Raw genomic sequence first — 26,056 nt, forward strand, 5'->3', positions numbered from 1 at the left:
CATTCCTGTCACTTGAAGACTCAATGATCATGGCGCTAGGCTGCTGTCCCGAAAAAGCGTAGGTTTGATCCCGGTCGCTTCAGTCAAATTTAGATGGAGGGGAAATTCTAGAGGCCCATGTACTGCGCGATGTCAGTGCACCTAAAAGAAGCCCAGGTGCTCGAAATTTCTGCAGTCATTCTCTACGGCTCCCTCATAGCCTGAGTCGCTTTGGGACGTTAAACCGCCGTAAAGCAAACATTTTGCAATTGCCCATTCAGAGTGTATCACATATCACTACAAAACAGCGCAATGAATCTGGTATTATCCATAAGCCATTATGCCCTTTATTTGCCGACCGCCTAGAAAAAAAAAACAGCGATTATCAACGTTCCAGAATTACTTGCCATCGGCCCCAATGGAGACCATGATACAGCGACATTGTTCAGACAATGTGCGTCATATTCCGCTCCTGCGCTGCGCTTGGCAGATGAAAAAAGAAACAGCGTGTCATGGCTCTTCGGCCTTTTTGCCCGCATTGCAACAGAAATATGTTTTTCCCGTGGCATATAGTGGGCGAAATGTCACTTCACGGTGCTTGACATGCTTGAAAAAACGAAGTAGCATAAAGTTCAGCAAGCGGCCGGAGAATACGTTAGGCATAATACTTGGCCGAGCGAAATTTCAGAAAATCTTCTCAACATGCTCAGAGGTGTAACAGAGCTATTATTGACTAGAACGTAATCTTTAGCTCCAAGAGTACTGGCACCTCATGTAAGGTCAAAATTGAAATTTAGCTCATATCAACAAATCGGTCTGGGCCACCAGCTAGTACATCTTTGGCCTCATAATCTTTTACTGCGCGTGAAACAATAAAAAAATATTACCGACGATTACGTTACTTCCTAATGCGAAATTTGAGCGCAGCAAATAAGCTGTTTCACCTTTTCGATAGATTGAGGCAAAGAAATCGAGCAACACATGTATGCGCTATCACAGAATTTTTTTTTTTTCGCAGGAAGAGGGGGGAGGGGGGCGGCGTGTACACCCAGCGGCAAACGATGGGGGCAGAAGCGCGCGCAGCAAGCGGACAACACGATAAAGGGAGGAGGGAAGAGATAGCAGCGACTGACTGATGCCGCTGACGCCGATAGTGAGTCAACCCCAGCTGCGGAGTTGGTTTCAGGGACAACGCCGTCGATGCCGACACAAACGATATGATGCCCTCGCTTCCGCAGCGCTAAGAACCAGGTCTAGCCGTGGGAAGGTGGTCACGTATTCGTCGACGTGCCGGGGCCTACGTGAAATAACCGGCGCGTCGGCAACTGAAGAGCACCCTATCCGCCACACAAGAACGGGGGGGGGAACCTTTCCTCCTCTTTCTGCATGGCGGCGACGGTGTTCTATGCAGTCACGTTATCTTGACTCTCTAGCGGCGTCAGCGGCATCCAGCGGTATCAGTCGGTCGCTGCTAGCGCTGGGGGGATGAAAGGGGGGCGGAGCTGATTACGAGGCCGACGACAACGCCGACGACGACGCGAAACCCAGGAACGGACGCCAAAGAGCTGCGCTCTAAAAAGTTGACCCAGTCTAGGCTTTGATTTTAAGGCGTGCCACTACTAGTGCAAGCATAAATGCTGTCCGTTTATATTTTCTCGGCCGCTTTACCTCATCCAAACTTTTTTGTTTGGTACCGGTTCAACATTTTATTCACTGTTATACTGCTGCCACGCCTATTCTCATCAAATAGCATAAATGCTGTCCGTTTATATTTTCTCGGCCGCTTTACCTCATCCAAACTTTTTTGTTTGGTACGGGTTCAACATTTTATTCACTGTTATACTGCTGCCACGCCTATTCTCATCAAATATAATCTCTGCACAGATGCGCATAGATTGTCCGAAAGGCGTTTAGAAGCTTCCTGCGGCGGCTGACCACCGCGCGTCCACATTGTGACAACGAAGGTTGAAAGATGCGCTAAAACCTGCCGTGCCCGCGGTGTGGTAACCTGATTGTGGGGCATAGCTTGAGCACATTACGAACTTTCCGCGCACGCCTCCATTCTTAGAGGAGAAAGATAGCGCAAGGCATCCGTACGAGGTGGTCACCTGATCATTGAGGGACTTCAACGGATGTTGCACATACAAGTCTTGTTGCAACAGTAGAACGTTCTCCAAATGTCAGTGATTGTACAGGGATCTTCCGTCGACTTTCCTAAGTCGGTGCAGAAAGGCATGAGCAGCGATAAACCTTATGACAGAAGCCAGAGTGGTGGTTGACATGAGATCCAATGCCTTAATTCTCACGGTATTAAACCTGAATGCGTGTCGTAACATATGAAGTAAAACGAACATGCTGAAAAGCTTAGCGCTTGCTTGTCTCGTACGGAACTAATTCAAGCCTACATATTTTAGCAGTACGATGGTTCAGATCAAAGTGTTTAAGATTAAAACAAAAATAAATGTATTTACTATCGGGGACATAAGTTCCCCCCTCGTGCGAGAGTTCGCAAAAAAAAACGAACACTCACGGTGGCATTTTGTTTTCCTTTTTTTCCCGGCAGACTCGCTCCTGTAAGAAGAGACAGTCATCTGAGAATGTTTCCAATCCTTCATCTTGATACGCGGCTCAACGCTGCGGCAAAAAGAAATGCAAATTTCTGGCGCGAACAGATTGACAGCATAAGCCGGTAAGCGTGCCATATTGTCGACTCAACGTATGTATTTCTTCTCGCACGAAGCCCAACAGGAGACGCTTCTAGACAAGCACCCGATGGTGCACGAAATAGAACTGCTATTCACGGACCACTAGGTGACTGTCGCCACACAGCGATGCATTTGAGCCAGAGGAGGCCCGTCCTGGACTACTCTGTCCCCGGTAGTACGTGTGATATATTTGCACTTGGCTCGGAAATATCCTGCCTTTATTTCAGTAGATTACCTTCATTCTATATGTGTGTTCATATCGAAGGTTGTGGACAAGTACTACACCAAGGAAGCCAAATTCCTTTCTCGTGAAAGGGTACATTGCTGGCCCAGTTCGGCCAGATCAAACTCCACCCGAAGCCTGGCTACCCAATTCCAACAACGTGCGATTTTTTTTTCGTTCCGGAGCAGAATTGTGGCAAAGCTGCGATTCTAAGCCCATTAATCCATCGCTACGTCTCCTGCAGGGCATGTAATGACGGCAAGATACCCCATGATCCCTTGACGTAGCAGTCGAAATAGCAGGTGACGGCATATCATCGTGTGGGGGGATCAGACAAGGGAGACTGTGGCCGCAGTTGGCACAGGACAGGGCTGCCTGCAGGGATAACAGAGGAACGTCTCTACTACAGTGGTGAACCTGAGTAGGTTCTGATGATCACGATTTGTGCGTCCGATTTGCATAATGAGGTCCCAATGGTGAGTTTCCGAAAGGGATGAAAAAACCGTTATATTCGCCACGCGTCACAGCTCACACTTTCTGCCACTCAAAACATCGGTACACCAATACCATCTCAAGCGGAGAAGGTTGCGCCGTCACTTCGCCCCTCGAGAAATTTCTAGGTTTAGAGCTCGGTAATAAAAGGAAAGGCACCTTGGATGAGGGACCGCTTAATGCACCGCATAATGCGGGAAGCGTACAGGTGAATGAATGAATGAAAAACTTTATTGTACAACAAATGTTCGTTATCGAAGAGTAGGTGGAGCCCTCAGTCCAGGGCCCCAGCGGCCTTTGCAGTCTTGCAAGCCCTGTCGATCAGCTTGAGCTGCTCTTCAGGCTTCGAGCTGGACAGCGCAGCCTCCCACTGCTCCGGTGTTGGTGTGTTGTTTATCGGCACTGCCTGCATTTTCTGGCAGGCCCATGTAACGTGGTAAAGCGTTGGGTGTTCACCGCATAGCGGGCATTTGTTGGCATATGTGGAAGGATAAATTTTGCTGAGTAAACTCAGATTGGGGTATGTATTAGTCTGCAGTTGTCTCCAGGCAACCGACTGCTCTCTACTAAGGTCTTTGTGGGGAGGAGGGTAGGCCCTACGGAGGGCTCGTTGGTGTTCTAAGATGGCTCCATACCGTCTAGTGACTGCGTCCAGTTCCCCTTCGGTGCGCGCCTCCCGGTTGGCGTATCCTCGGGCATTGGCGTCCGCACATTGGTTCCCTTTGACAGCCTCATGGCCTGGTGTCCACGTGATGAAGCAACTCGTAAAAGTGATCGTCCTCGCCTTGAGTATGTGAATGGCTGCAGTGGATATGCGTCCACTGCTGTATCTTCTGCACGCCTCTTGCGAGTCTGTAATGATGTGTACATGGGGCTCGTCACTATGCTGGGTGATGGCGAGTGCAATTGCTGCTTCCTCAGCCTCGAGGATGTTGTTGGTTTTTATCGAAGCGCAGTTGATTTCCCTGAGCTGGTGATCCACCACGCTGGCTACCGAGCCGTATCGGTGTCTGTATGTTGTTGCGTCAACGTATAATACGTCTTTTGCCCCGGCGAAGCTTCTTTCGTGGAATTCAGATCTTGCCTTTCTTCTCGCCTTATGTATATCGGGATGCATGTTTTTAGGAATCGGGCTGATCTCAATGATCCTCCTGATTTCATTTGGAACGCTCTCTGTGCTATTGATTTCTTTCAAAGCGTCCCTCATGCCGAGCAACCGCAGCGTGTTTCGGCCTGTTGCGGACAGTACCAGTCTTGTTTTCTGCGCGAGAAGGTGGGCCTCGGTATGTTCTTGTACTGTGTTGTTTATGCCCAGTTTAAGGAATTTCTCCGTCGAAGTGTTGACCGGCAGTCCGAGAGCGCATTTGTATGCTTTTCTAAGAATTGCCTCTAACTGCTCCTTTTCTTGCTCGAGCGGTGTTTGGTAGGGGACGCCGTATAAGATCCTACTGACCACGAGGGCCTGTACTAGCCTACATGTGTCTTCCTCCTTCATACCTCTTCTTCTGTTGGAAATTCTTGCAATCATCCTGGTGATCTGTGCTGTGGTATTTGCTAGCTGTCTGACCGTGTGATCAATACGACGGTTGCTTTGGATCCACATGCCGAGGATCTTAACTTTCGATACTTCCGGAACCTTCGTTTCCCCTATGTAGATATCTATGGAGTTTTGCAGATCATACCCTTGTCTGTAGACTCTGAGTACCTCGGATTTTTCAGGGGAGCATGCGAGTCCACAGTGTCGGGCGTATGCGTTGACCGTGTCTGCTGCTCGCTGAAGAAGCTCTTGTTTTTCTCCTAAGGATCCCCTTGTCACCCAGATTGTGACATCATCTGCGTAGATGGCATGCCTGATTCCTTCAATTTCTTCAAGCGCCCTTGCTAAACCAATCATTGCAATATTAAAAAGCATAGGTGATAACACAGAGCCTTGCGGTGTTCCTTTTTCGGGGGTGTTGAAGGTGTCAGTCCTGATGCCTCCTATTCCAATGGTAGCGGTTCGGTTAGTCAGAAAGGCTTTCACATAGTTGAATATTCTCTGCCCGCAACCCAGTTTGCTAAGCCCCTCCAGCACAGCCCTATGACTGACGTTGTCGAAGGCTGCTTTAAGATCGAGAGCGAGCAAGATGTTTTCTCCATATTTTGGAACGGTAGTAAGCACCTCCTCCTTGATCTGCAGGAGAACGTCTTGTGTCGATAGGTATTTTCGAAATCCAAACATAGTGTGCGGCATGAGTTCATTGTCCTCAAGGTGGGTCTGCAACCTGTGATGCACAACTCTCTCGTACTCTTTTCCCAAGCATGATGTTAAGGAAATTGGTCTAAGATTTTCCAGGTTTGGAGTCTTTCCGGACTTCGGAATCATTACTATTTCCGCATGTCGCCAGTCGTCCGGGAGGGTCCCCTGTTCCTAGTGTTTATTGACGAATTCTGTGAATCTTTTGATTGAATTGTCATCCAAATTTCTTATCATGGCATTAGTGATGCCATCCCTCCCTGGTGTTGTGTTCTTTGTGGCGGACATCACAGCGTGTCTGACTTCTTGTATGGTAAGGGGTTCGTCCAGAGCGGGATTCGCTTTGCCCGTGTATGCCAAGCTGCTGTCGGCGTGTGTTGCATTGCCGATATAACGCTGCTTGATGTTCTGTAGTAGTTCCTCGTCAGTGCCTTGGAACTGGTGCGCGATCCTTTGGGTCGTCTTACGAGTTTCGGATTTTGTCGTGGTTGAGTCTATGAGAGCCCTTAGCAAAGCCCATGTCTTGGCCCAACCTAGAGTCCCCTGAAGTTCGTTGCACTTTTGGTTCCAGTCGCGCTTCGAGAGCTCCGTCGCATATTCTTCGGCTTGTCTGGTGACCTCAGCGATCTTACGCTTGAGCCGCCTATTATGCTTTTGCCTTTTCCACCTTTTTAGTAGGCCCCGTCTGGCGTCCCAAAGGTGTAAGAGATGTTTGTCCACCTCGGGCGTGTCGGTAGTGAGGGCGACCTTTCGGGTTAGTTTTTGCCAGTCTGTCTTGATTCTTGCGACCCAGCCTTTTATGTCGGTGATCTCAGCGTCTTCAGACTGTGCCCTCGATTTCCTATAGGCTTCCCAGTTTGTCAGTCTAGCCTGGCCATGTTGTCTCCTGATCGGGAGGGTTTCTATAAGAAGGCGCAGGATGCAGTGGTCACTGCCTAGAGTTTCGCCGTCGTTTTCCCATCTTGCGTGCCTTACCCCTCTGACAAATGATAAGTCTGGGCACGAATCTCGGTTGATGCTGTTCCCCACTCGCGTGGGTTGGGTGTGGTCAGTGATGAGGGTGAGCCTTCTACGATCAGCTTCTCTGGCTAGATCCCTGCCTTTCTGGGTTTCCCGAACGTAGCCCCAGCTTCTATGCCAGGCATTAAAGTCCCCCAGAATAACGATACCGTTCTTGCCTGCTGCTTCTTCTGCTTTGCCTAGCAGGTAGCTGAAATTGGCTTTCCTCTGGCTTGGCGGGCTGTACACGTTAAGTAGGAAGGTGCTTTCTTGGCTTCTCTTTTGGGTAATGATTTCTATAAGGACGTGGTCAATGTCCGTTCCGTCGATGTCGTGTCTGATTGCGGTGACTGCTTTCGCAACCAGCGTGGCGACCTTGCTTTGCCCCTGCCCCTCGTAGACGGAGTACCCCGCGAGAGTGAGTGAGCAGCCGGTTTCCTGTAGGGCGATTATGTCTGGCGGAGAGGTGCAATTTGTGATGTGTTGTTTAAGAAGACCCTGCTTTCGGCGGATCCCACAGCAGTTCCACTGCCATATTTCGAGGGTTTCCAACTTGACCGAGCGTTTACGGTTGCTCGCCATACTGAGATGGCCTGTTATAGGGTTTTCCTCTGGATTTCATGGCTGTGAATTGTACTAGACGCTCTCTATCCTTGCGCGTCTCGTCTTGGATGTTGGAGATGAGGTTGCTAAGATTTGCCAGTGCATTGTTAACAGCAACCATGGCAGTTGTAAATTCCTGGCGCCCTATAGTTGTCGCGTGATCTTCATCTGTTTGCGGGTTAGTGTTGTTCTGCCCTGTTCTTTGGGCCTTTAGTTCGTCTATCAGATCGTTTAGTTTCTGCCTCAGCTCGGCGTTTTCTGCCCTGAGCGTCTGAATTATTTGTCTTAGCTCTTGAACTTCCGCGTTAACTTCCCCATTAGCGTTGTTGCCTATCACTGTTTTCTGTGTGTTTGTGTTTTTTGGAGCAGTGGGAGAGGTAGGGAAAAGATGCTCTTTCCAGCTCACCTTGGTTGCTTCCTCCTTTTTTGGTGTGGTCTTCTGCTGCTGCTTCTTTTTGGTTTCTGGATCCTCCCGGGTCCTGGACGCCGATCTCGACTTTGAACCTGATCTCGATGCCGATTTGGACGTGGATCTCGAACTGTAGTCCTCGCTGAACCAGCGCTTCCGGGCCCGGCCGCGTCCGCCGTTGTCTCCGCCGCCTGGTTCCTCTTTTTTTCTCGTCCGTGGTCTCGGTTTCCTGAGGCGCTCCTTGCACTCCTTTGCCCCTGTAGGATGCGCTTCCGTGCATAGCACACACCTGGGCTCGCAGGAGTGTCCGTCCTCGATCACTGGCTCGGTGCATTTAGAGCAGACGACGACGTCAGGTGTCGGGCATACGTCCGCCTTATGTCCGGCCTTTAAGCATATATAACAAACTTGCCGCGATGATCGATAGAGGTAGCAACGTATCTCGCCGCCGTAATAATAGATGTAGCGCGGAACGATCGTTCCCTCGAAGGTAATGACCGCGCTTTGGGATTTGCCAAGCATTCTTGCATAAAGTATTTTGACTCCTTGGGTACGTACCCGAAGATGTGAGAGTAGTTCAGTTGGCGTGGTCCCGGCGTCCACTCCATGAATGACACCCTTGCATGAATTGTCCGGCGCGGCCACGTAAGCTGTCACTGCATAGTTCTTTGCATCAAAGCGCAGACTCGAAATACACTGCACAGCACTGGCAGTCTCCATGCTTGGCGTGCTGAGTATAGCGATGTTGGATCCGTTGCGCAGCCGTATAAGGAAGCGGCCTTCGTTGCAGATGTCCGGTTTTCCGCATGCTTTAGTTATAGCCCGGGCCATCTGATGCGTGCTCAGTTGGCTGATGTTGAGTCCATTCTTCGGTCTAAGTATGACTTTGAAGTCGTTTTTTGGCAAAGGAGGTAGCTTCTCTCGCCGAACGGGATTCCACTTGAGTTTGGGTTGGCTCAGCGCTGAATTGTCCGCCGCGTCTGTCCCGGCCTCCGGAACGGCAATCAGTCTCGAGTTCTGGTATTTGGCAGTGAACCATCCCCCATTGTCGATTGTTCTCTTCTGCGAGAGGTCCGTAGCATTGTCGTTAGCATGGTCGGTAGCGTTGTCGGTAGCGTTGTCGGTAGCGTTGTCGGTAGCGTTGGCGTCGCTTTGAAGATTCTCTTCGAGTGGTGTCGTGGCTCCGGCCGACGCCGCCGCATCAGCGTCAGGCATCCTCACGGGTGCGGCGTGAGATGTAGCAGCGTTCCTTCGGGCCGACGGCCCGACGCCGCCTAGGCCTAGCGCGGCGTTCTCTGCCTTGGATTTTCCGACGGGCAGAAAATGGCGAAATCGGGACTCACGGATGTAAAGCGGGTATCCACGAATTTCGCTTGATCAGTAGAAAGCGATGGATTGCTCCATTTTCTACTGCGTTGATGTTTTTCGGTTGTAAGGAGGCGTCGAGGCAGGAGCACTTGCGAGCGGCGTTCTCTTCGTCTAGGTGAACCTTCGTACAGGTGAACCGTCACCCACAGTGGCGACAGCGTTGAAAACACAGTTGAGGATTACAGGTACAGGTTCTCTTCGTACAGGTGAACCGTCACCCACAGTGGCGACAGCGTTGAAAACACAGTTGAGGATTAAAGCAGGAGTTATCACAGGTAACTGGTTAAACTTACCAGAGACTTGTCACATATGATTGTAGCTGCGTTAGACTAGCTTAAAATGAGTACTGGCATGCAAAAGTTTAGTCATAAACCCTGAAACAAAAAAAGAACGGCCTGCGAGCAGTGCATGATGAATGGACGACAGGAACAACGCGAATATACGCGACCACCTGTGGAGAGCGCCAGTATATCTATCTTTGTGATTTGCTTTTCATTCTCTGAAGTGTGCTGACGAGCTTGTGTTGAACATCGCTGTAGCCACGACTTGCGCCTGACAAGGCCTGTCATTGCCAGCTGTCCCAAACAATGGTGCTCATTTATCACCGACTCATACTGTGGTACTGACTCAAATCATTATGGTGATTCATAGTGTGATATTGACAGAGGCAAATAGATAAAATAAAAACAATCATTTCAGCTGTAATCGTTTGTCAGCGTCTATCTTGCGAGTTAGAATGAGCAATAAATGTACTACTATTTCACCTCTGTTAGCAACAGCTACCTGCTGGATGATGAGAGATCCTGCACACTGTGAAAAAGAACGGGCTTGGAACTCTACACAGCTGTACCCAGAAGGCTACTCATTCACAATGTATTTATTACAAACAAATTTCAAAAGGCAATCACAGATTATAAAAGGAAGCATTCCTTTTGCTCTTCTTTTATACGAAGCCGAAGCGGTCCAGAGTCGCAGTCACTTGCCGTCGATATCGTCGATATCGAGGTCGAGGTCGATATCGTGACCGGAATGCCTGTTCAACAACAAGCTAAGTACTTCCAAACTTCTATGCTGTACTCCTTATCGGACTGCGTGACAATACACCACATTCAAAACTCGCAAACATCGTATCCATAGAGAAAATTCCAGTATCCGCCACTGCCCACAGATCTCTGTACACTGTCCGAGACGTAACCTGGGAAGCGAATTTTGTGCAGATGACAGAAAAAAGAAATGCTTGAAGAGCTCACCGAACAAAATGTCTTAAATGTTCACCTGATCAAGACGCGGAACGAAGGACAATAAAGAAATAGACACAAAACATCCTCACGTTCAACTCCAGCACACTGCCTGACTCAAAAGAAGTGGGATATTTGAAAGTAACTTTAATGCCATAGATGCTCAACGCTCACGGATGTTTCTGTTGCCAGGGGTTTCGCCACGAAATGTGACGCTGCCTCATGCTGCGCGAACTGCGAATGAGACCACATGCATACTCCAGTGAGTGCCCGTCGTGGAAGGAGAAAAATTAATTTTCTCGCTAAAGACACAGGAAAAATCTCATTTGTCTTACAGACACATTCGCATTCACCTGTAAAAATCCAACTTAGCCGATGTGGCGCGTGGGTGCGGCACCGCAGACTTCGGCAGCTGTCCAGGCCCCACGCAGAGGCCTGTAGCAGGGGGATGCACGACCCGTGATGGAGTAGCTGACAGTGATGTGCCAACCCGAAAGCAGGCTTTGTGGACCCCCGGGTCAGCGGGCCTCAAAAGCTGCCCATGTGCTTGCCGCACTGCAGTCTAACACCCCTACAGACGTGACGGGCACAAAGCAAGACAGCCCTGCTCGGTCCACATCGGACAGAGGGCGGCACTCCTTATTATCAGTTAAAAAACAGGTACCCTACGTCAGGGGGCCGAAAAAAACTTAGCTCGTAGGTTCGGATCCACTGACGTTATCTTAGTGTTTTTTTTTCTGCTTTGTAATCGATTGTAATAAAAATAGTACTAAACATTTCGTCAACCAGGCTCTGTGGCTTCGGTGGCTGGTGGCTTCAGTCATGTATGTCATAACGAGCTCCGCATACTCCTTCCTTTGTCAGCTCAACAGCTAACGAGGGCCTCGATTCTGACAGCGTTAATGTCATAGGGAGCGTAAGAGGGTTCTCGCACAGCGTTCGCCCTCGCCGTTTGACGGCGTTCCACGTCACAGTCGTGGAAATACAGGACATACTACGTGCATCACTATGGACGCAGGTGGCGATGGTGAACCCTCTTATGTTTAGGCTAGAGGCAATAGGTAAATACCCCCTAAAGCTGATTGGAAAGCCGCTTTTGGAGCTCAGTTGGTAGAACACCTGACATGTAATTCGGAGGTCGTGAGTTCGGATCCCACTGCCAGCATGCCATTTTTTTCTCGTGCTTTGTAACGAGTTATATTTAAGAAATTATCGTCTCACTATACTTCCACTCATGAGCGCCACAAATCATATTTCGAAATATTAATACAAATACATCCTCTATATTCTATTGTTTCGGCAACCGCTGGATTCCTTCATGTTAAACAAGCTTTAGTTTTATGTGCACACAACATACAAATCGCTTTCATTGTAAAGTGTACCTGTACAGGGCTTAAATTAATATGACAGAAAAGACTACTCTTCTGCCAAGTTATGTGTGCAAGCGGCAAATCTATGTCCTTGGCACCTAACTGTGCCCAAAAAATATGCTTCTCTGCGTGATCGAAAGGAGGCGACCAGGCTCTTAGAGGCGTAGCCATCATAATGAAGCATGTGCTAGATAGACCGATTGCATAGATCCATGAGCTGTTATCTGTAGCTTTGAAGAAGGAAACCTGGCCGTATGAGGCTGGCACCACCCACCAGGTCTCCCTGTATGTCACTAAATAACAGGGCAATGAATCTGGTATAATCCTTAAATATCATGCCCTTTCTGGACCGACCGCCTACAATAAAAGCAGCGATTATCAACGTTCCAGAATTACTTGACATCAGGAACAATGCAGACCGTGATAGAGCGAGATTCCACTCACAATATGCGTATATTCCGCTCGTCCCAGTGATTGGCAGATGCAAATAACCGTGGGTCGTCGCTCTTCGGCCTTTTTGCCCACATTGCAATAGCAAATTTTTTCCCGTGGCATATAGTTGGCGAAATGCCACTTCAGGGTGGTCATGCTTGAAAAAACGACGTAACAGGTAACATAATGTTGACGAAGCGTCAGGAGAAGAATTCGTTAGGAATAAAACTTGCCGGAACCAAGTTTGAGAAAATGTTCTCAACATGTTCAGAGGTGGAAGAGAACTATCATTGACTAGAACATAATTTTTAACTCCAAGAGCACTGATCCCTCATGTAAGAGCAAGATTAAAATTTATCCGATATCAACAAATCGGGCTGGGCCACACGCAGGAGCATGCTTGGCATCAAAATCTTTTATTGTGCCTCAAACACTAAAATTTGACTAGGCTACGCTATGATTTAAAGTCGTGTAACTACTAGTGCAAGCATGAATGCTGTCCGTTTACATTTTGTCTGTCTCTTTACCTCATCCAAACTTTATTATGTGACTTCACGGTCCAATCTTTTATTCAGTGTAATACTGCTGCCACGCCTTTTTTCGTCAGATATAATCTCTGCACAGATGCGTACATACCGTCCGAAAGGCGTTTAGAGGCTTCCTGCGGCGGCTGACGACCGCGTGTCAACGCGACACTGCGACAACGAAGGCTGAACGATGCCTTAGTACGTGCTCTGCCCACACTGGGGTCACCTTTATGTGGAGCACAGCTTGAGCACATTACGAACTTTGCGCGCACGCCCCCATCCTAGTAACAGAAAGGTAGCGCAACGCATCCGCAGGAGGTGGCCACCTGATCACTGCAAGACTTCAAGAACGTTGCACATAAGAGTCATGTTGCAATACTAAACGTTTTCTAAATATCAGTGATTGTACAGGTGACCCCGGTTCACTTTCCTGTGCCGGTGCAGAATTGGGTGAGTAGGCAAAAACTTGTGACAGAAGCCAGGGTGGTTGTAGACATGACATCCAGTGTCCTAATTCTCACGGTATTAAACCTGAAAGCCTATCGTACATATCAAGTAAAATAAACCTCTTGATAACCTTAGCACTTGTTTGTCTCGTACGCAACTCATTCAAGCCTACTTATTTCAGCAGTACAATGGTTTTCATCAAACTGTTTGAGATTAAAACGGAAATAAATATGTGTACTATCGGGGATATAAGCACCCACCTCGCGCCAGCGCTAGCACAAAAACAGAACGCTCGCGCTGGCATTTTTTTTTTGCCGCCAGCCTCGCTGCTGTTAATACGAACGATCATCCCAGAATGTTTCCCATCCTTCATCTTGATTTCGTGTCAACGCTGCAGCATAAAGAAATGCGGATTGCTGGCGCCCGAACAGATTAGCAGCATACGCCGGTAAACGTGCCATATTTTGTCTACTCAACGTGTGGGTTGCTTCTCGCACGATGCACAACAACAGCCGCTTCTAGGAAAGCACACGAAGACGCACGAAATAGAACTGCCATTCACGGACCATTAGGTGACTGTTGACTCGTAGCGATGCATTTGAGCCAGCGGAGGCCGCTCCTGGACTCCTCTGTCCCCGGTATTACGTATGATATATTCGAAATTGGCTGTGAAATCTCCTGCCTTGATTTCTGTAAATTACCTTCATTCTACATGTGTGTTCATATGGAAGGTTGTCGACAAATACTACACCACGAAAGAAATATTGTGTTCTCGTGAAAGGACGGAATAATGGCCCAGTTCGGCCAGATCAAACCCCACCGCAGATCTGACTCGGTGAATAATTGCGACAGAACTACATTTCTAAGGACATTCTTCCATCTTTACATCTCCTGCAGGGCATGAAAGACGAAGGAAGGATATCCCATGATCCCTTGAGGTAGCCGGCGAAGCAGCAGGTAACGGCAGCCCATCATGTGGGTGGATGAGACTAGAGAGAAGGCGGATGCACTTGGCACGGGACCGGGTTACCTGGAGGGATAATAAACGAGCATTTCTACTGCAGTGGCGAAGTTGGCTAGGAGATGGTGATTACGATTTGTGCATCCATTTTGTATAATGAGGACCTAATCGCCAGTTTCCAGAAGCGGTGAAAAAAATCGTGATATTTGCCACGCTTCTGAGGTCACACTTTCATCCACTCTAAACTAAGGGACACCAACACAATCTGAAGCGGAGGAGGCTGCACCGTAACTTTGCGCCTCGAGAAATTGCTAGGTTAAGAGCCTGGTACTGAAAGGAACGGCAGCTTGGATGAGGGACCGCTTCATGCAGTGCATAATGTGGGAAGGCTGCAGGTGAACCGCTACTCACAATGTCGACAGCGTTAAAAACACAATTGCGAAGTTAGGCAGGAATTATCGCAGGTAACTGGCGAAAATGATTATGTATGCCAGGGACTGTTCACATATGAGTGTGAGGGTAATAGTGTTAGGTTAGCTTAAAATAAGTACTGGCATGCAAAAGTTTAGTCAACAACCCTGAGCCAAAAAAAAAACCGGCCTGCCAGTAGTGTGTGATGAATGGCCGATAGGAAGTACGCGAATATATGTGGCCGCTATGTAGAGCGCCAGTATAACTATCGTAGTGATTTGCCGTTCCTCCTCTGAAGTGTGCTGACGAAGATGTATTGAACATCGCTGTAGCCACGACTTGCGCTTGACAAGAGCTCTCAATGCTAGCTGTCCCAAACATTCGTGCTCGTTTGTCACTGACTCATGCTGTGGTACTGACTCAAATTATTATGGTGATTCATACTGTAATAGTGATAGAGGCAAATATATAAAATAAATACATTCATTGCAGCTGCAATCATAGGTCTCCGCCTGAAATCTTGCGAGTTAGAATCAGCAATAAATGTACTTCTATTTCACCTCTCTTAAAAACAGCTACCTCCACGATGCTAAGAGGTCCGGCACACTGTCAAAATGACCGGGCTTGAAGACCTGCATTTTAAAAGAATCACAATTTGTTCTCTTTATCTCGAACCAACCTTAATACTTACACTTCACGAATTAGGTAGCTTTAGAGCAGCTACCGGAGCCATGTCTTGTAGCCGGGGTTTTTATAATGCTAAGTCTAGTTTTTGGGGAGGTGCCAAACAGATACTAGGGGTCGTATTTTTAAATATTTTATTCTGTGAAATAATATCCGCCTCCTCAATAGAAGAAAAGACACATACTGTTTTCCAAGCTCAGGAAAAATCAGCTGTACAGAGTTGTCTGCATCATTTCTGAGGCATGACAGGTTATCCCTCAGATTTGGGTGTGGTTCGACACAAACACAAGATGTCGTTCGGCCAAGAATGTAGAGAGAAGAAAGAGGAGCAAAATAAAGCTTGGGTAATTTTTCGAACGTGTTCGATACACGAGACCTTTATAAACTTTAAAAAGGAGAGGTCTAATGCACTTTATATCCGGCGCAATGCTGAGAAGGCTTCCGGGAAAAAAGTACACATCGCTTGTAAACAGTTCAATCACATCCAAGAAAATGTGGGAGCAAGTTCGTAAATTAAATGGTGACTTCTTCTCTTCCACAACTCCTTTTCTTACAGCCAGTGATACGCAAACCAGCATAGAGGAACAACAAAACATCCTGGGTGAAGATTTCTCAAGTGTTTCCAGTTCCGCACACTACACAGAATCATTTTTAAATTACAAAAACAGAGCTGCAAAACATAGAATTCCAACATGTAGTTGCACACATGAACCCTTGACTATATTAATCGCAATCCAAGAAATAAACAATTTTATCTGCCGCCAATCAGACTGCTCCAGGACCTGATGAAATACATTACAAAATACTGGCGCATCTTTCCCAAGCTTCTGAAGAAACACTTTTGAAATGAAAAAAAATTGACAGAAGGAAAAATTCCACGAGCATGAAAAAAAGCCATTATAGTGCCATTCCTGAAACCTGGAAAGCAGCCAGCATCCCCTGGCAGTTATAGTCGGATAGCTCTTACCATCTGCCTCGCCAAGTCTTTTGAAAGCATTTTGAATATCAGGCTAACCATAGTGCTCGAATCTCGCGAACTCTTTGACAGTCATGGTTGTGTTTTTAAAAGGTATGCTCGACCGCAGTTCGTTTAGTTCGCGTCGAAAATACTGTCCAAGACGCTTTCATACATAGACAACACAGTCTTCCTGTCCTCTTTCACCTCGAAAGGCATAAGACACAACTTGCACTATCAGAATACTCCGCGACTTAGCAGAGCCTCTAATACGAGGAAGGATATTGAACTGCATAAAAAACTTCCTATCCAACCGATCCTTTCATGTACGCCTAGGTTCAATCATCTCAAAGAAGTTTGCTCAGGAGAATGGAGTGTCACAGGGGTGTATTTTAAGCACTACACCCTTTATCGTGAGAATGAATTTATTGCAGAAATGATTAAAACATCAATTAAATACTGATTTCATGTTGATCTCCAAATTGCCTGCACAGCAATCAGCATATCAACATACGTGAGACAAGTACAATTGGCAGTGAATAATCTAGCGTCATGAGAAAACAGAAACAGATTCCAGTTCTCTCCTCACAAAATACTGGCCTTCATGTTCTCTCTCAAACGAGGGCTAGAGAGATATTCCAGCCTCCATTTAAGAGAAACTAATTACCAATAAACTAAAAACACACTTTTCTAGCAGACACGCACAAGCGCAAAAAAACACGGACAGAGAAGAGACTTGGACAACACGAGCAAAGGACAACAAAGGGCTCGTGTTGACCAAGTCTCTTCTCTGTCCGAGTTTTTTTGCGCTTGTACGTGTCTGCTATAAACCAACTAGCTCAAAAGTCTGTACACATTTCTAGCTTCAGTTATTGATAATATGCTCACATTCCTTCCACTCATAAACAGCCTGAAGAAGAAAGCTTCCCAATCCTTAAATGTCCTGAAGGTGCTTTCACGAAAACGGTGGCGGTCCGATAGGGCATGTCTTTGGCCAATTTATAGTGCTATAGTATGATCCTGCCTAGATTACAGGTGCTTCGTGTCATCATCATGATCATCAGCCTGACTACGCCCACTGCAGGACAGAGGCCTTTCCTATGTCTATTCAATTAACTCTGTCCTTCGCCAGTTGCGGCCACCGTATTCCCGCAAACTTCATCTAACTACATCTGACCTAACTTTCTGCCGCCCCCTGCTACGCTTGCCTTCTCTTGGAATCCACTCCGTTACCCTTAAGAACCAGCGGTTATCTTGCCTTCACATTACATGCCCTGCCCAAGTCCACTTCTACCTCTTGATTTCAACTAGGATATCATTAACGCGCGTTTGCTCTCTCACCCACTCCGCCCGCTTCCGATCTCTTAACGTTACACCTATCATTTTTATTTCCATAGCTCGCTGCGTTGTCCTTTACTTAATGTGAACCCTCTTTGTTAGCCTCCACGTTTCCGCCCCATATGTGAGTACCGGTAAGATACAGCTGTTGTATACTTTTCTCTTGAGGGATATTAGTAAACTGCCATTCATGATCTGAGAGAACCTGCCATATGCGCTCCGCCCCATTCTTATTCTTCTAGTTATCACCGGTAAGATACAGCGGTTGTATACTTTTTTCCTGAGGGATATTGGTGAACTGCCATTCATGATCTAAGAGAACCTGCCATATGCGTCTTCACCACATTCTTATTCTTCTAGTTATTTCCCTCTAATGATCCGGAGCAGCTGTGACTACTTGCCCTTAATACACATATTGTCTTACTACTTCCAGCACCTGGCTACCAATTGAGAACTGCTGTTCCCTTGCTAGGCTGTTGAACATTACTTTGGTTTTCTGCATGTTAATTTTTAGCTCCACCGTTCTGCTCTGCCTGTCTAGTTCATTGATCATGCTTTGCAGTTCATGTCTTGAGTGACTTAGCAAGGCAACGTCATCAGTGCATCCCAAATTACTTAGGTATTCTTCATTAATTGCTATCCCCAACTGTTCCCATTTCAGGCCCCGGAATACCTCTGGTAAACAGGCAGTGAATAGCATAGGCGAGATCATGTCTCCCTTCCTAGAACTATGGTAGTTGTGCAATAGCTATAAATATCTTCAAACATTTTTGACACAACACTCTTCTACACCCTGATTTCGCAATGCCTGCATGACTGCTTGAGTTTTGTACTGAGTCGAATGCTTTCTCGTGATCAATGAACACTGTATATAGGGGCTGGTTATATTCTGCGCATTTCTCTATCACCTGATTGATTGCGTGAATATGGTCTATTGTCGAGCATCCTTTACAAAAGAAGGCCTGATCATGAGTCTGCAAGTCATCATACCTAAAACAACTGGATCCCATGCATATCCCTGGTTATGTCTTTCCACTGGTGCATACAGAACATCCTCCATAAAATGTCGAAATCAATCAACCCTCCTTTACAGACAGAAAACCATGCGGACATCCTCATACGTCCTAAAAGCCTGTTCACTACCGAATGATATCTGCTACCCCATATTTGGAAAATACCCTTCCAAACAACTGCTTAACAACAAACTCGATGCAATCAGACCACACCTCCCCCGCTTTGAAGAAAACAAAATCGCTGTGCTTTAGCTCTGGTTAAACCCGAACTGACGCGATAGCTACAGCTAGCCGAGTGGAACTCGCGCAGTGCAATTGCAAAGTAAGTCTTTCGCTGTTTCGTTTTTCTGGGTTTTCCTTCTTCATCGTCGTCCCTGTACATGATTTCACTTTCTCCCCCTGTCCACTCCTCCCCAACTCGGTTTCGCCGATGCGCCGCGCCGCGCCGCCGGCAGCTGCTCCATACCACGGGGCAAACCACGTGACCAGCCACGGCGCCGCCATGGTGGCCATGGCGCCGCCAGGCTGAAGGCTCGAAATGCTAGCGTAATATAGGCGCCCAGCGCGCACACCAGCTGCAGGCTCTGACTTCACTCCGCGCGTGCGCACAACTCACGAGGCCCGCGGCGCCTGCTCCGCCATCGGCGCAGCGGCAGGCGAGCGGCGCGATCAACAGCTGCGGGCTATAACTTCCCTCCGCGCGTGCGCGCAGCTGGCACAGCGATGGTGCCACGGCTCAGCGCGCAGCCACGCTGTCCTCGCGAAGCGGCTGGCGTAGTGCAGCTATTGCTACAAAATGCGAAGGATTAGGAGTACTCAACACACCACCCAATATTGCCCCATACACCACCCACTGCCACCTTGATACAACTTCCCTCCTGTATGTGATCTTAGGTGGACACATATTCAAAAAAGCAAGCTTTAAAAAATATTTACTGCTATAGTTTTTGACAGTGAATTACATAGATTTACATAGATTACATAGATTTACAAGAATTACATAGATTTTTAAACAGATGGCTATAAAACCTCACACTACGCTAGCAGCGCGGTAATATGAGGGAAAGAAGAAAAAATAGCCTGGCTACATAAGTGCGCATCAGTTGTTACGACCAAAGTGTACGCCATTGCTGTCGCAGTTAAAGAAATAATCAAGAAGAGTATACAAAATATGTAATCAACACCAACTATCTTATGTTATTTACAGAATTAAACTCTAGAAATGCAGTTATACTCGTAATAGGAAAAATAATACATAACGCAATGAAAGCTGGAGCACAAAGACCTACTGTCGACCGCAAAAGTTTGCCGGATCTGCGATTGGTGGTAGCGCGAAGAAAAATTGCATTCCTGTGCCATCTGCGTTACAGAGAGCGGTGTCGAGGCTCACAGCACGCCTGCTGCGGAAGTAGTGGGAGTGAGCTGCGATAGACGGCAGATGGTGCAGCAATGCATTTGCTTCGCTCCTCCGCGCATCGCAGATCCCGGAAACTTTTGCGGCCAGCAGTACAATAATGTTCGTCTGGGTCCCTAGTCACGCGGGAAACCGGGGGAAGGAGAGCCTTGATGCATGAGCCGCACGTGTCCGTAATGTACAAGTAAAACAAGTACATACCTTACAAGACTGGGTAAAACTAGTGAATAATAAACTGAGAGGAAAATGGCAGGCTTCATAGGACAGTGAAGTTAATAACAATATGCACTTTGTAAAGCCCGTCCTTGGTGAATGGAAGACCTGTGGTCAACAGAAACGTTGTATAGAAGTAATTTTGTGTCGTCCCCGCACTGCACACACACCCCTTACACACAACTTACAACTGACAAAACAAAACAAACCAGTAGGTGAAAAATGTGGAGGTCACCTTAAAATTGATGAATTTTATTCTCATGCGCTGAACATAAAAAAAATAAGGAAGAGTTACTTCAGTCAATTTTACAATGAATGCATTCCTTTTCACCCAACACTTGTCTTACGTGACAAGGGAGATGCTCACATGTCTAGTGTTTTTTAGCTTTTCAAGATAAGCAGGTTTTCTCGAGTGAATATAAATTCTTATCCACAGCTTTGCTCCAATTTTTTATACACTTCAGCCGTCTTCTCATTCCTGAGAAGAATGCTGAGGTTTTACTTCATTGGTTGGGAGCCTAGGTATCATTGCCCACCCAAGCATGGCCGCTGAGGTTACTCGACCCCCTTTAAAGGTTTCAATACTAGCCATTTCTAAAATTTATTTCCCAGCATTACAATGTAGTAGCAAATAACTAACTTTTTAGTCCTTGACACCGCTGATGATTTTTGCTTCTTCGTAACATTCTGCAGAAAACAATTTTCTTACACCTTGAGCTCGGCGCATGACAGCCTTAGATTCTTATGCGTCACTAAACCCAACGCAGCCCACGCTCTAGTTATTTCATTCTGGCGATCTGAATCAGCGAGCACCACCTGGTTTAGCTAGACACATCCCTTGTCGCTTCCAGCCCCTCGCTACTAACAATAAAGAGTTGTTTTCTTCCGAGATTTTACACTCGTTTGGGTTTCTGCATATAAATTTCTAGACCCACTGCTTCTACGCTTGTCTATTTCATCATTAATGCTTTGCAGTTAACGCGCTGAGTGACTTACAAATGCAATGTAATTAAATAATTGAAGAATACTAAGGTATCATCCCTAACCCTAATACCAACTACTATTCGCAACCAAGCCAACGAATACGTTCCGTAAGGAGGCTGTGAATAGCTTTGGCGAGGTCATGCCTCCGTCCCTGTCAGCAATCTTCACTGGAATTTTATTCGTGACTTTATGGAGCACTATGGTGGCTAGGCAGCCGTTCTAGGTATTCTCCCGTATTTTCGGAAAGGCTCATCTATACCCTGATTCTGTAATTCCTGCATCACTGCTAAGGTTTGGAATGAGTCAAATGTTTCCTTGCAAACTAAAAAACATATATATCTAGGTTCGTTATATTCATCTCATTTCAGTATTAACTTATTGACAGCATTGATATTGCCGCGTATCATTGTAGTCTTCGTTCGTTGGCACTCAAGGCCGCAGGAAAGGGTTGCTATCACTTTTAAGGCGAAAGCCTTAATTGTCTCATCGTTGTAAGCAGCAGTTGTCGACAGAGAATGTCACGCTTTTCAGTTGGTCGAAACGGTCGTGACGTCACAGTGCGCCAATTTCAAACGGGGCCAATTGTACTTTGGCTAGTAACCGTGCAACCAATTGAAGGGACCATATAGTGATGCTCCAAGTAAGTGGGACTGGGCTTAGTTAATTGCTTAATTACCCAATTGGCCTAATTAACTTCTCTAGTCAGGCCATATAAATAAATAAAACCTAGTAAGCAATTGGTCGAGCTCGGAAATCGAACCCCGGTCTTCGGCGTATGAGACGAGCATGCTATCCACTGCGCCATGCCTGCTCGATGGTTTGGAATGAACAAAAGCACGTCTAGTGAATACGATGTCTTCGCTCACTGCCATCCTCCTCCCTTCCCTTCCGGCGAGGTTTAGGTGTCCACAGAGATATGAGAGACAGATACATTTCCTTTCCTCAAAAACCAATTTACCGACGAGCGAGGCGTAGAACTGAATGGGCGATGGCGTTCTATGGACTCCCTGGCAGCGTTGCAAGACGCTCTCGCGTTCCACTCTTAGAGGCGAAGCTTAACATCTTAACCACACATCAGTGACCACACTTTAGGTCGAAAAAGTGCAACCCCCCCCCCCCCCCCCTGAATTTTGACGGGTGTCCACCGAGATATGTGAGACAGTTACTGCGTAATTTTCTTTCCTCAAATACAATTTTCATTTTCTTCATTACTGGCCATCTTCGTCTTTCTTCTTTCACTCCCACTGCCTCCGTTCCTCTACGGTGCGGTTCAGGTGTCCACCGAGATGACAGAGATTTACTGCGCCATTTCCTTTCCTCAAAAACCGTTGCGTTGAAACGGCAAGGCATCGCGCCGAACGGGTGGTGGCGTTCCGTGGTCTCCCTGGCAGCGCTACAACACGCTGTCGCGTTCCACTCCTAAAGGCGAAGCTGAAGCTTAAGCGTAATTAGCAGTTAATTAGTATTCAGGCATTAATCAGTAATTAACCATTAATTAGTGATTTCTCATCAATTGGTAATTAGTACTCAATTACATGTGACGCCACCAGTGCCAAAGAAGCACTGAAAGTGGTGCGGAAAACGCTTTCGCCTCTACGCACTTTAGACAGTCAAAGTGCCCCCTGAATTTTTGTTCGTGACGCGAGAAGCGACCAGACTAATCTGGATTGATCGCAGCCATGAAGAGCTGTATCTAGGTTTTTCCAGATTAATGTAGATGATCTTGTCCTGTTATCTCGAAGTTTCCAAGCCGACTTTAAATTGAGTGATGCCGCGAGCGGCGGGCATTCATAGTTCGACGATTGACGAGCACGTTTCTTACTTACGCTGCCGCCGAGTGATTCAGTTCTTTTGCGGGCGCAAAGTCAGCCCACATAAAGAGCTTCGTTTCCAAGCCTTGTTGGTGTATTCCCGACCGCTGGACTGCCGTCATTACAACGTGACATCTGGTATAGGTGATGAGTAGCCTTCTATTTTCCGGACACCCCCTCCAAGTCGTGACGCGAGCCCTCTGAGTCATTCGCCGCAAGACCTGACTCCCAGTCCACCGCGCAAGCCGACACCGCTAGGGGACGCACCTGAGCTCGGGATTTTGTCGGAACCTACCCGGAAGGGAAAACCAGTAGCAACATCCACCATGAGCTTGCCCCAGACGACGACTCCAATCATTCTTCACGAGCCCCAGGTACCACCAACATTCGACGCTTCGCCTGGCGCCGACCCCAAAGAATGGCTGGAACAGTTCGACCGTGTGGCTGTCTTCAACAACTGGGATGACGCTACGAAACTTAGGTACGTCTTCTTCGCCTTGGAGGGCCAGCAAGAATCTTGTTTGAGAATGTGGAAGCTCGCCTCACCAACTGGGAAACCTGCAAGGAGCAGCTTCTGAAGATCTTCACGAACGTCGTGCGAAAAAAGAGTGCCCAGCAGCTGCTACAGTCTCGCGTACAACATCCAAACGAGACCGTTGCAATGTACACTGAGGAGATGAAGCGTCTTTTTCGGCGTGCCGACGCAGACATGAAAGAAGAAGAAAAAGTAAAGCTTCTTATGCGAGGAGTCAAAGAGCAACTCTTTGCGGGCCTCGTATTCAGCCCACCCAAAACCGTCGCGGATTTTGTCGAAGAGGCATCCACCATGGAAAAAACTCTTGATGCCAGAGCCCGCCAGTATGACCATCAGCAGCGCTTTTTGTCAGGAAGCTGCGTGGACACCGCAAACAACGATAACCTGCGGGAGGCTATACGTGAAATTGTGCGAGAAGAGCTCCGAGGATTGCTGCCAACGGGAACGCGTCCGCAGCTTTCATCGCTCACAGACGTCATCCGGGATGAAGTTCAACAGTCCTTGGGTGTGACGCCGACCACAACGCAGCCTCTGCAGCCCACAGCCATGACTTATGCCGCAGCTGTGCGCCATCCTGCATCTCGACGACGGGACCCAAGCCCCTATCGCCCTCAGCCAGCTGCGTTGGACCGCCGCCCCCTCGCCCCAACCCGCCCTTCCTTCGAGCGTCGCACACAGCCGAGGAAATGCGACGAGTGCAGAACGCTCGACCAGCGCCGGCCACTATGCTTCCACTATGGCGAAGCCGGTCGCGTCCTCCGACAGTGCCCATACAGGAGACTGGGCATCCGAGGGTTCTCTTACGACGCTCCACGATCCCGACCCAGCCAGCAACCGCCCGAAATCGAGGAATTTTTGCATCGGGAAGGATGCTCATCGCCGAGCCGCCTATCACGTTCCCCGTCGCAATCTTCACCGCGCTTTGTATCTCCTAGCTGAGGTTACACGATACGTGGACGCTCCCCCAGCCCCCGAAGGTTAAACTGACTAAAGCAGCCTCTGGAGGTGAGGTTGCTTCTGAGCGCAAGATCAAAGATCCTCCATCGACGAAAACGCAAGACCATGCCTCAACTACGACGACAAAACCGCCGCCGCCGACGACGACGACGCGGCCAGACTTGAACCGTATACCACCGCCCAGAGAAGTGACGTCGGAGTACGCTATTAAGATCGACGTCAACAAGTCTCGCCGGGTGGCCGCCAGCACGCCTGCTTCTACTGTGTACGGCTGTGAGCAACTTGAGTGTGATTGTTTCCGGGCCTGCCGCCATGGACCGCACGCACGGAGAGGACCCAGGTGCCAGCTGACTTCAATTACGGAGTTTGCCCGGTTGGAGTGCTCCTAGGACCAAAACGGACCCCCTTTCCGAAAGGTCTGCACGTTAGAACGCCGCCGCCGTCGCCTCGGGGAGACGAACGTTATCTTCCCCATTTGCCGTGCCAGGGAACAAAGGGCCTCGTTTTCTGTTGCTCTTAGACGTGCCAAGCACCGCGACAAGCTGGCGGGCATCATCTCCGACCCTCGCGAACGTCTCCAAGCACGAGGAACCACTTTCGGCCTTTTCGTGACCTCGCGTTCGGCCTCGAGCGGCGGGTGACATTTGATGATCGACAGATGTCGGTGACCCGCAGAAACCTTCGGCAGGCCGGGAGCCATCACCTACCACAGTCGACGCTACCTCGACGACGACCGTCTTTCCCTCAGACTCAACATGTGACGGGGGCGTGGCCCTAAGTGCAGTGGTGTGTTTGTGCACACAAGTTTGTGTTGTTTGTGCCCTGGGCCCCTCCCACCCCTGCGTGGGCGTCCTCAACCTAGGGACTTTGGGGAACGAGAAGGCTATAAATGTCGACAACGAATGCGGCAGATCAGCCTACCATGCAGCCTCATTTTGAGCCTCACTTGAGCCTCACTTAGCCCCATTTTGAGCCTCACTTGAGCTTCACTTCAGTCTCACTTCTAACCACCATGTTGTAAAAATGTAAATAAACCCTCTTGTAATCTTCCTCCCATCACCTAACTCTTCGACTCGACGGCAATCCTGTCCTGGTGGTGGTGGGAACGAGTGTCGAAGCTTGACCGCGGTCCCGTCAAGCAGCGAGCGGCAGCAGCGAGCTAGCAAGCGACCCCGAACTCCCCCCATCTTCGCCAGGTGGCAGCGCCAGCAACTCGCGGTCAAGCTTCGACACCCGTTCCCACCACCACCAGGACAGGATTGCCGTCGAGTGGAAGAGTTAGGTGATGGGAGGAAGATTACAAGAGGGTTTATTTACATTTTTACAACATGGTGGTTAGAAGTGAGACTGAAGTGCAGTTCAAGTAAGGCTCAAAATGGGGCTAAGTGAGGCTCAAGTGAGGCTCAAAATGAGGCTCTATGGTAGGCTGATCTGCCGCATTCGTTGTCGACATTTATAGCCTTCTCGTTCCCCAAAGTCCCTAGGTTGAGGACGCCCACGCAGGGGTGGGAGGGGCCCAGAGCACAAACAACACAAACTTGTGTGCACAAACACACCACTGCACTTAGGGCCACGCCCCCGTCACATGTTGAGTCTGAGGGAAAGAAGGTCGTCGTCGAGGTAGCGTCGACTGTGGTAGGTGATGGCCCCCGGCCTGCCGAAGGTTTCTGCGGGTCACCGACATCTGTTGATCGTCATATGTCACCCGCCGCTCGAGGCCGGACGCGAGGTCACGAAAAGGCCGAAAGTAGT

General features: G+C 48.3%; 1 long non-coding RNA gene across 1 annotated transcript in view; it reads left to right on the top strand.

Annotated features, from left to right (window-relative positions):
- Nucleotides 1-2,580: 2,580 nt before the first annotated feature.
- Nucleotides 2,581-26,056, top strand: part of LOC149343930 (uncharacterized) — a 142,069-nt gene continuing 118,593 nt past the window's right edge. The window contains exon 1 of the long non-coding RNA XR_016282744.1: nt 2,581-2,668. This is a non-coding gene — a long non-coding RNA (uncharacterized LOC149343930). The remainder of the gene's footprint in view (nt 2,669-26,056) is intronic.

Source organism: Amblyomma mixtum, chromosome 5 (assembly GCF_055824585.1).
Source record: "Amblyomma mixtum isolate Tamu chromosome 5, ASM5582458v1, whole genome shotgun sequence".
In the NCBI taxonomy this organism is placed as follows: Eukaryota; Metazoa; Arthropoda; class Arachnida; order Ixodida; family Ixodidae; genus Amblyomma; species Amblyomma mixtum.